An 11,030-nucleotide genomic window follows, 5' to 3' on the forward strand; every position below is an offset into this window, starting at 1 on the left:
GCACGTTGTGTCTTTTGGGTCCTAAGGCTGAGGTTCAATTGTCCATGTTTGTGAGTCACTAAGTCTGAGACTTCATGCTGCTTCCCGAGTAATATTATGCACTGCGCAAAAGAAACCGAGTCACACAAAATACACATCACTTTTCAAAACCCAAAATAGTGGCACTAGGATATGAAATGAATGTAACAAAAAAGAGGCAAAGAAAACATGACATTGTTGATATTGTTTTAGGAATCAAATTCACAACAGGCTCAACACAGAGATGTACAGTATTCCTATTTTTATATGAATTGTAATTTGACCCTAGCCGACATTTCAACTGATGTCGGTGACTTTCAGCCTTTTCAACAAGGCAAGGAGGAGATGTTCCACCAAAGTCAGGTCAGTAAGCAATTGAGCCTTAGAACACGAAAGGTTTGGATCCAGTCCAATATCAGAAGAATGTCTCTGCAATATGGTTTGTCTCCATTGGCACGGTACATTGAGAAGGTCTTCGTGGATCTGAAGGTGTGAGGTCCATGTTGTGAAAAGTCCGAAACTGTATTTAGTGGCAGAAGTAAACGTAATACTACTTTCACAAGTCCAGTTGCACCAAAGGTTTATCGGTAAATCCACTGGCTTGGCTACATTCGTATTAAAAGTAGTGGCTTAATTTTGTGTTGATTGAGAGCCAGAACTCAAAACTGAACATTTTACCCTGCCCACAGTCCCCCACCCCCAGCAAACATTAAGAGACATAAAGGCAGGGGCGCCACATTAAAGCGGGCCCAACACTCCTAACTGCCCTCCAACGTTCAGGTCATGGCATTCGTCAGCAAAGAAGAAGACAACATTTGGAGCTTATCAGAAGTTGTGGCTCCTGAAATGCATGCCCGTCTGGCAGGAATTAGACTTGACATAGATCTGACTGGTTGCATCAGAATGTCAAATACTTTGCATTTTATGTAAAATAGGTGATCGGTTGTAATGTCGTAATTGGCTGATCAATGAGTGACGTCATTGGTTGGATCAGGAAAATCAAACATTAGAGCAAAAACAATCTCGTTGACTCAAGGGACTTCTGTGCTGTCAGCATGCACAGTCATTTTTCTTTTTTCATTTTTTTTTTCACTTTTTTGGGGCAGTGGGGGGATTTCAGGTCACCCCCTGCATCAGCACCACCCCCCAGCCTCCCCCCTATTTTTAGTGTACTGAATGTTTCTCTGTGTTTTGGGGACTTTTTTTTAGGAGTTAATTGTTATTATTTATTCCTAAGGTATTTCAATGGTCGTCAGTTAAACACAAGCGGAGGCTTTTCGTGGGCAGGTCCAGTCCCAATCGTCGACTTTACAGTAAATCAATAAGTACATTTAATAGACCGTTCCATCTTCTGATCGGTGATCGGTTATTTTAATTGCGCTGATCAGCTCCAAAATCCAAGCAGAGTTGTGGTAATCCGAAAGCAGCACTGAAGCACCTGGACCTCCCGAGATCTGGCGGTGCAAGCAGCTGTTGACAGAAACAGGATGAAAACATATTTGTGTGAGAGGTCAAATACCAAGATTTAAAAAAACAAAACACCCAACAACAACAACAAAAGAAGATGGAGTGCTAAAATCCACATTCATATAAAGATACATCATCTAGCCTGTCGTTTTAAAGGTAATTTGTCATCACTTGAAATGTTACAAAAACACTGCTTGGTAGTGGACAAATAAAAGCTCAGCGTCTCCTATCAGGTTTTCCATTTCTCTACCGTTTTGTTCCTAAATGTCTGGCGAGCCTCCAGAGCTCCTTAAGGCAGCGGCCTAAACATCAAGTGCTCATAATAAAAAAACCAAAGAAGGGCTGGGGGATGGGGAAACTCAGTTTGGAATGTGTCTGTTATTCAGGCAGCACAACAGTCAAAAACAACTCACTACTTTCCTGAGGATTGTTTAAAAAAATGGTGATGTATGTCTATCATGATGAGAGCACTGCATTGCCTCAGCCCACAGGCTGTTTTGTGTTACACATTATTATTGTGAGTCACACACATTTGAATGCCGCTGGCCAGCAACACAAATACTGTCCTGTCGACCATGCAAACACGACATTAGGTGATCATCATGATGATTCAAATGATCCTGACAGAAAGCAGATGAGCTTAGCGTGGTGGTTTTCAAAACGGATCATATGGAATGTGTCCACTTCTGCAGTGCATGCTCACTGGCTGAAGAGTGACCATTCGTTATAGCCATGAGTAAATAAACAGGCAGTGCAATTAAAGTGCCATCATTTGTTATGCAACAAAGTGAATGTGTGAGTGTGTGTGTGTGTGTGTGTGTGTGTGTGTGTGTGTGCGCATGTATATACCCTAACGTGAGTTTGTCTAAATTCGTGACTCAAGTTTCTCCGCTGTCGTCTGCACTTAAGTTAATGATTTGGGGTGGCAGCATAGAATCAATAAATATGGCCCCCGACAGACCATAATAGAGAGCACAACCTGCCTGTTGATATGCGCAAAGACCGCTCCTCTTTCTTCTCTGTCAGCACCTCTCTGGCACCACACGCAGCAGATGCATTCCCTCCATAAACTCAGGTCAGCGTCCACATTCATAATGACGAAACGTGGTGCGGTGCAGCCATGCGTGCGTTCATGCTTTAATAAATGGCAATAAACTGTATCAAAAGTGAAATCAACCCAGATTATCTTTACAATAATATGTTCTATGCAACTTCACTAGTCTAAACACTGCATTATGATTCATATTGCATATGTGGAAGACAAGTTAAGCAGCCAAATCCACACGTGTTTGTCCATCTCAGGGGGCAGCCATTTTGCCATTTTCTGTCTGCTGAAAATGACCTGACAGCTGCTCAGGGCTCAGGTAACGACCAATCATGGCTCACCCGCTCCCTGAAAGTGTTCAATAAAGACTGGGACAGTTGACCACCGCATAATTGCTGTTTGGCACCCACAACCTCACCGATTTCCAACATTTTTTTTTCCTTTCTATTGTTTTTCACGTTTTAAAATATTTTTTTAATTGATAAATTTTGCCATTGATTTATTTGGGAGACTTTTTTTGTGGAAAGGCTTATTGATGGTATATCCCCATTTATTCAAAAATTATTTTATTACATTTTTTTTCATTGTAATTATAGAAGCCACCAATTTTATACACAGATGTTCTCTATTTTCTTGCAAACATCATCTATATGATGTCACAGGTGCCCATGAATAATATGAGACGCTAAATGTAAAAAAAAAAAAAATAAAATCAAGGTAATTGGTCTGTGCTATCACGGAAACATAAAACATATTTTAAAAATAAGGCCTACAGTGTGTCTTCCCTGGAAGATTGGGCATCTCCTTGGAAACAAAAGCCTCAAGAGTTTACTATTATCATTCTTTTTTTTCATTTCTCATTTTCCTACTTTTTTTCTTCCTGACTTTTACAACTTCCTCCTAGATGGGGTTGTAGCTCTAACCCAAACAAAAGTCAATTTTTTAGTTATTGGCCCTCATGGCATGTAATGGAGAATCAAGCTAATTATCCCTACAGCTGTTTTCACTTGCTTTTTATGTAAGCAATACCTGGCTGATCCAGAGAGCAACAGTGAGGCCCTTCTTAGCGCTCCAGGCCTCCAGGCTGGCTGGAATTAGAGGGCAAAATGCCAGATTTGCGCCCCCCGCCATCCCCCCCCCCCTCCCCCCGCCCCGCCCAATGCTGCCCATATGTACCCCAGCATCCATCTCCCAACATTCAGCTTTTCTAACTATAGCCAGGCCGAAATACACCCTTAACATCAACATGTTGCTTTTGCCCCCTTCATACAACCCTCAAATTCCTCTTTTGATGTTCAAGAAAGTGACTGTTTAATCATTAAAAATGGACTTGTATGACAAGTGCTCATTTTCTTCCACTTAGTCGCTATTATGTCCCTTATTAATGAAGGCGGTGAGTGAGGATGTGGCTCGGACTAAATTGGAACCATCTCCTGCTGCCACAGAGCAAGGAAGGAAATGCAAGTGCGGATGGCAAAAAAAGAGGACAGAGACAGAAGGGTAAAGGCAGAAAGTGGCATTTCTAGGATGGCTGGTGCTGTTGAGAGGGCGTGGCAGTTGAAAAATGAAGCACTCACAGGCTAATTACATAATTTCCTTCATCTGAGCAAACATGCAAGGGGAAAGCTAGCATGAGTAAGCTTCAGAGATGTCAGACCGTGAGATGCAGACGAGTCCTGCGTGCCAACGGCTGTGAATGCTTTCAAAGGCTGGGCAGTGGCTACCATGAAGACAACCGTCAGAATGCACTTCCAACGTCATCTCTTCAACAAACATTTCGTTCACTCCTGTTTTGTTGGGTGGTGCGCGCAGAGACCAGCTTTAAGACGACATCATGAAAGAGGGGCGACAGCGCCTCGAGGAGAAGAGGATCACCATTGTCCATCCATCCATCCATTTTCTGATCCGCTTTATCCTCACAAGGGTCATGGGGCCTGCTGGAGCCTATCCCATCTGTCTTCGGGCAGTCGGCAGGGCACACCCTGAACCGGTTGCCAGCCAATCCCTAAACTGGTTGCTAGCCAATTGCAGGGCACACATAGACGAACAACCATCCACGTTCACAATCACACCTAAGGACAAGTTTGCGTGTTCAATCAGCCTGCCAAGCATGTTTTTGGAATGTGGGAAAAAAACGAAGTACCCGGTGAAAACCCACGCAGGCACGGAGAGAACATGCAAACTCCACACAGGAAGGCTGGAGCTGGAATCGAACCTGGTACCTCTGCACTGTGAGGTCGACGCGCTAACCACCCGATCACCGGGCCACCCTTGATCACCATTATGCCAAAGGTAATATATAATTTTATATATGACAGAAGTTAACTTTAGTCTTTGATGCATATAAAAAGAAAATTGCATACACTAGTAAAAGAAAAAAAACTGTCAGCACCCAATGCACGGAGATCGATCTCCTCCTTTACCATTTTCTCTCTCTAATCCTGTGAGGGACGAAGGAACCCTACGGGGAATGGTGGGGAGCTTTGCAGCCAAGGTGTGCCAAGGTAACTCATGATACAGGTGGAATTCACAAAACCAGTTCCTAATGGAGGGGTTTCAGTTTTAAACAGTTTTCACACACACACACATAAACGTCCCGGAGCACGTATTTGCATCATGCAGTCCAAATCTTGGAGACAAAATACAGACAAACCAAGAGTGCATGCTAAAAACACACACACACACACACACACACACACACACACACACACACACACACACACACACACACACACACACACACACACACACACACACACACACGCACACAGCGAAGGCGTATGCAGCAGACAGGAAGACAGAAAAAGTGCTGTTCGCAAGACATGCTCATTTTTTGCTGAAACTGTCCTGAGGCAGAAAATAAAGAGTATAGTGTTCATACAGGTCTTAAATACAGGTTTGTGCAACAACAATAAAAGGTGTGAAAAGGGGCATGGAATTCCCTCTCTTCACTCCCAAATTCCTCTCTCCTCCTCCCCCACTCCGTCTCTCTTGAGTTCTCTCTTACAGGTTCATCTCGGTCTAATCTCTCATTCACTCCTATAAGCTTCTAATCACAGGATTCCTTTGCTCGTCCATTCTGTTGTTCTGAGCGCATTTTAAGAGGTGGTCTTTACGTTCCAAAGAGAGATGTCAGGAGCTCTACCAGCTGAAGCAGAATCAAAGACGGCGGCTATGAATGCCTGCGGGGTTGTGCTGCTTACTGTATACTGTACATTGGATCCATTTCACAATCAACAATGTAAATTACCTCAGATATCAGGTGACAGTATTACGAAAACTGCTTGAATTCCATTTACAGACACAGGTGCCATATCTTTTCCAATATTTTTCACCGACTGTGTTTTAAATAGAACAAACGACCTTGCAGACTAAGAACAGCGTTATTTTGCTTTCCTAGATCATTCAGACTCCCAAACCAGAATTGTACACTCAACAAAAGTATAAAGGGAACAACTTTTTTTGAGCTGAACTTACAGATCTAGACTTTTTTTCTCTATTTTTTTTCTCTCAAATATTATACACAAATGTGCCTGAACTGTGTTCGTGAGCAATTCTCCTTTGCTGAGATAATCCATCCATTTCACAGGTATGGTAGATCAAGATGCTGATTAGACAGTAGGATAATTGGATATGTGTGCTTAGGTTGCCCACAATAAAAAGCCACTTTACGATGTGCGGTTTTACTGTAATAATGGGTTCCAAGATTGTCAGAAAACCAGGCCCAATTACATCATGCAGCACAACCCATCTTCTCCACATAGAGTTGATCAGGTTGTTGATTTGGGCCTTTGGAATGTTGTTCCACTCCCGTCATTTACGCCGATCCAGAGCCAGTGTGGCGAGTATGTCGGGCAGGCAAATCTGGGATGTTTTAAGGAATTGTGTACAGACCCCTACAAGGTAGCGCAATGTGATGCGATGGGCATGGATGAAGGGCACAACAAAGAGCCTCAGGATCTCCCCATGGTATCTCTGCACAATAAAGTGTAATGAAAAATGCACCTGTATTCGTTGTCCATAAAATTGCCTGCCCATCATATAATCCCACCACCAACATGGTTCTCAACATTGACCTAAGCATAACCCGCTATCCGCCATCTTCCATGCACAGAGAAAATCGGGGGAAGAGAACACCTTTCCAAAGTGCCGGACACCATTAAGTGTGCCTCCAAACTCTCCGAAACACCTTGGGAGACTGCTTATGAGAAAGGAATTATGTTTTTTTTCTCCCTGAGGCATTGCGCTCGATTAAATAACTGTACATTTCAGAGTGGCCTTGTACTGTGGGCAGCCTGAGGCACATCTCTGCAGTTATCATGCTGTCCGTCTGATCAGCATGTTGACATGTCACGCCTCTGAGGTGGATGGAATAAGTCAGCAAAGGAGAAGTGCTCACAAACACAAATTTGCAAAGGTATTGAAACAGTATTTGATTGAAGTAGGGCTTTTGTGTACAAAGCACTAATCTTAGATCTCTGAGGTCAACTCATTAATAATGGTAGCAAAATCAAAAGTGTTAGGTTTATATTTGCGTTGATGTAATAATAGCAATTGAGACTAGGAAGTAGTGATTTCAAGCAAGCACACACAAAACAGATTTCCTTAACCTAACAAATTATGGCATATAATTGATCTCTTTTTTTTTTGTAAATTTTTTTGCTTTGTAATTGGATGGTCAGTGACTGGAATACACATAGGTTAGGATGTAGTGTCTTGGAAGTTAGAACAATTAAAATAGTTTTAGTTTCAGTGTCATACTTACAAAGTAGGAGAAATTTGCATTTCAATAATTTGCAATGGAGGTCCAAGGGTTGATCACAGTGGGGTCGGGGGAAGTCCGAGCATGTGATTGAACATTTGAGTAGAAATGATGGTGGGCCGTCATACAGCTAGATCATTCCAAATCACAGGGATTGTAGATTAAAACCACATTTCCACCAAGAAGTGAAGTTCAGAAGGGCCGGCAGAGTAAACCCTGATCTTGTGCAGGGCCTGCTTGGAATGATATTAGCTGCATCCTTTGTCTACATAGCATGACAACAAAGCAGCACAACTCAGCGTAACCTGCCAAATCAACTATTACATTTTCCCCTAACCCATCCACACACACACACACACACACACACACACACACACACACACACACACACACACACACACACACACACATAAAAGCCAGCAAAACAAAACCACATTTACACAATACTTCAAAATGGTGCTTTTTTGTTTCCCTTGTCCCACGGGATTCCCGTAGTCCATGGAAGTGTTCGGCAAAAATGCGGGTAAAGCAGTCTGGACTTGTACTCCTTTGGGCTACAGCCGGATGGCAAACAAGACTGTTCGGAGAAGCCAGACATTGTAATGCATGAAGCGACAGAGTGGGCTTTGACATCTGAAGGAAACTCCTACAATTTTTACCACTCTGTGGTTGCCATGCTTCTTTCCTTGACTGTGGTATGCTGGCGGCACTAGGCAGAAACGCAATGTGGCTGGACAAGATGGTCAGCTGGCACTGTGGTTGGCATGAAGTTGTTCTTTGCGGTGGCGGTGTCAGAGAGTGGGACCCTGTGCAACGTCATCGAGAACGGCAGTCTTTGCACTTCACTATAATAAAGCAGGCGGGTATGTTCAGTGGTGAGCCACAGTCTCGGGGCTCCCGTATGGGCAGGAGCTTTCTATTATAAGAGGAATTACACACTGGACCTGATGCTCTGCGTCCCGCTTTTTAAAAAAAAAAGTTTTTCCTGCCTGTAGAGCTCCGGACCAATTACCGCGTGCATTTGTTCGTCCGGCCTCGTGGCAGCACAGTAGCACCAGCACGCCCAGGACCAACAGTGGAGAGCAGCGATACAGCTAGTTTTGATCTGTCAACATTTGATCCAATTGAAATCACTTCTCATACAGTATTGATGAAAAGGACGTCATGAGGTACATGCGGTACTAATCTATCAAGTGGCAGGAGTGCTTTTTTTGCCAACAATCACAACAGCAGATTGGGAGAATGCTCCGGCAGAATCTGTCGTTTCATGATATCTATCTATTATCTCGTCAAGTTTCCCACTCACTAGACAGGTGAGTGTTTGCCATCATTCAAAAGCTTGGAAGGTTACAAATATGTATAATTTGGTTTTGTTATGCCCCTTAATGTTTGGTCAATATGCCATCGAAGATAGCATCTTCACATAGGACTTATAATAATAATAATAATAATAATAATAATAATAATAATACATTTTATTTATAAGCGCCTTTCAAGACACCCAAGGACACTTTACAATAACTTACACAGTTATTAGGCATGATGGCATTTGCTGATTTAGCCGCTGCCGTTGTTTGCGCCGTAAAAAGTATTGTTGTGCTGCTACTGTTTGTCAGTCATTACATTTAACTGTGTAATATCTCTAAAATCATAGCAGCATAAACAACATTTTCAAGGCATAAGCGAAACAGATTATTTCCCACAAACTTTACATGTGGTGTTATAGGCTAGTTTCACGAAGGTCTTGAACACACAGTTTTTAGGTATGTTAGTATCTGCTGATTCAGCCGCTGTGTGCCAAGTGCTGGATCACATATTTCGCTATCAACACTTCCCTGTCATGGTTTTGGCCCTTTTAGAACTCCGATTCATTCGCTACGCCTAAGTCACTCTTTTGGTAGCCTATAGAATGCTCGACACTTCTTTTGCCTCATCTTGTTGTCAATAGCACGTTAGCATCCAGGTTTCTGGGCCTGGAACATGTCTGAATGAAGATACCAGTGTAGGCCAGGTTGATGGGGGTGTGGGCGGAGGGGACAAAAAATGAAACCCGAGCCCACATTAAAGCACCTCCATCAGGTAGGGGATCAGGGGAGGCACCCATTCTCTCAGTGTCTGTGGGGGTCTGGGCTTCTGGAGCCCTATTTCACCTCCATCTGGAAAGAGAATCTGACGGTAGTCTGATGGTCTGATAAGAGGCCATGCTGACTGACACGGTAACAGCCTCTCACCCCCATCTTAAAAAAATAAAGTTGGTGGATGCAAGCCTAGTCAAAGCGCTTTCTTCTCAGGGTATGGGAGGGAGGGTTGAGGTATTGGCAGTGGTACATTTTTATTTTACTTTGAAAATTTAGAGTGCAAAACTGCATGCGGTGGCATGATCACAGAAAACAGAGAGACACATACGATAAATGCGCCTCTCAGGTATACTGTATGCACACATTTCATTCAACATGAAAGTTTCCGAAAGCAACTGTGTGTGTGTGTGTGTGTGTGTGTGTGTGTGTGTGTGTGTGTGTGTCACACAAAATACGACCTTGCTCATTTTCTCCTGCACCCCTTAGCCATTTCCGGATGTGGTAATAGCCCCGTGGCTCCATCCTCTCTTTTCAAGATGGCACCAAAGCCACTGACCCTTCAGCTCTCACTTCTAAACCGAGGAGCCTCGTCCCCACTCTCCAGCCCACACATCTTTCCACTTCTCCATCTGTTCTTTATTGCCCATAGTTCAAGTTCTCCTGCTTCACTGATTTGCCATCTAAACATACTCGTTTGGGGAAATAGCGCCTTTTCCCAAAGTTATTTTTGTTGTTGTTATTTTTCTTTTTTAATAGAGTTTTAAGACTGAACATACCCTTATAATATAATAGAGGCAATGAAACACTTTCCATTTTACAAATCACTGCCTGATTGGCATAACACACATTGTAAATAAAGGCCTGGTTAGTTAACTTCATCTGCAATACAGCAAGACACTTTTTGGAACGTGTGCCAAATGTGAAAGCAGACCTTGGAGAAGTCAAGTCGTGTGGATGTGCGTTTACTCCGAATTGGTGCAAAAACTTAGAAAACTGCATTGCAGACGCAGTGCTATAGTCTCACATTTTATAAATAAATAAACATAATCCTTCAGAGGGAGAAATTTGTGTGTGTGTGCGATTAAGCCTGAACACTCTTGATCTAGGAGCCTATTTCTACTGTATCTAATAAAACAGCTCACAATACCGTTTTTCTCACACTTTTATTAATTTGGCCTTTTCATGCATGATGAATAACATCTTACTTCATGTCATGGACAAGCAGCTACAAAGGAGATTGTTAGAGCTTGCTGTCAAGTGGACTGAGACTGTTTGTTTGAGCGCAGCTGCGGCATGATGCTTAATGCAAGGTAAGTCCGGTCTCAGGAAGAACCAATCATCTTGTTGGCTTGGTCTGCTCGCTGCCCCCAGGGTCAGAGGGAGCCCCAGGACATTTGACACATTGGATACACACTGGGGAAAAGAGCTTTTTACGATGCTTGGTGGTCTGCTACTGATCTCTACCTAATGCCAAGCAGTTAAGTGCCAATTCTGAACAGTGCCAATTGGATCCACTCTGGAGGGAGAAAACCAACACTGATGACTCGATCATGGTTTTAATGATTGCTTGCTTAATCACAATCCTTCAAGAAACATGAACATCAGATCAAACACTCGTGCGTGTGTGCGTGTGTGTGTGTGTGTGTGTGTGTGTGTGTGT

General features: G+C 43.1%; 1 protein-coding gene across 3 annotated transcripts in view; it reads right to left on the reverse strand.

The window, feature by feature from the left end:
• Positions 1 to 1,217: 1,217 nt before the first annotated feature.
• LOC109528704 (ERC protein 2-like) overlaps positions 1,218 to 11,030 on the reverse strand; it is a 139,626-nt gene continuing 129,813 nt past the window's right edge. For all 3 annotated transcript variants that reach the window (XM_019891631.1, XM_019891630.1, XM_019891629.1), the window contains one exon: positions 1,218 to 1,488. The gene's annotated coding sequence lies outside the window, so the exon portion shown is untranslated. The remainder of the gene's footprint in view (positions 1,489 to 11,030) is intronic.

This window comes from Hippocampus comes, unplaced genomic scaffold, assembly GCF_001891065.2.
Source record: "Hippocampus comes isolate QL1 unplaced genomic scaffold, H_comes_QL1_v1.1 scaffold174, whole genome shotgun sequence".
NCBI lineage: Eukaryota > Metazoa > Chordata > Actinopteri > Syngnathiformes > Syngnathidae > Hippocampus > Hippocampus comes.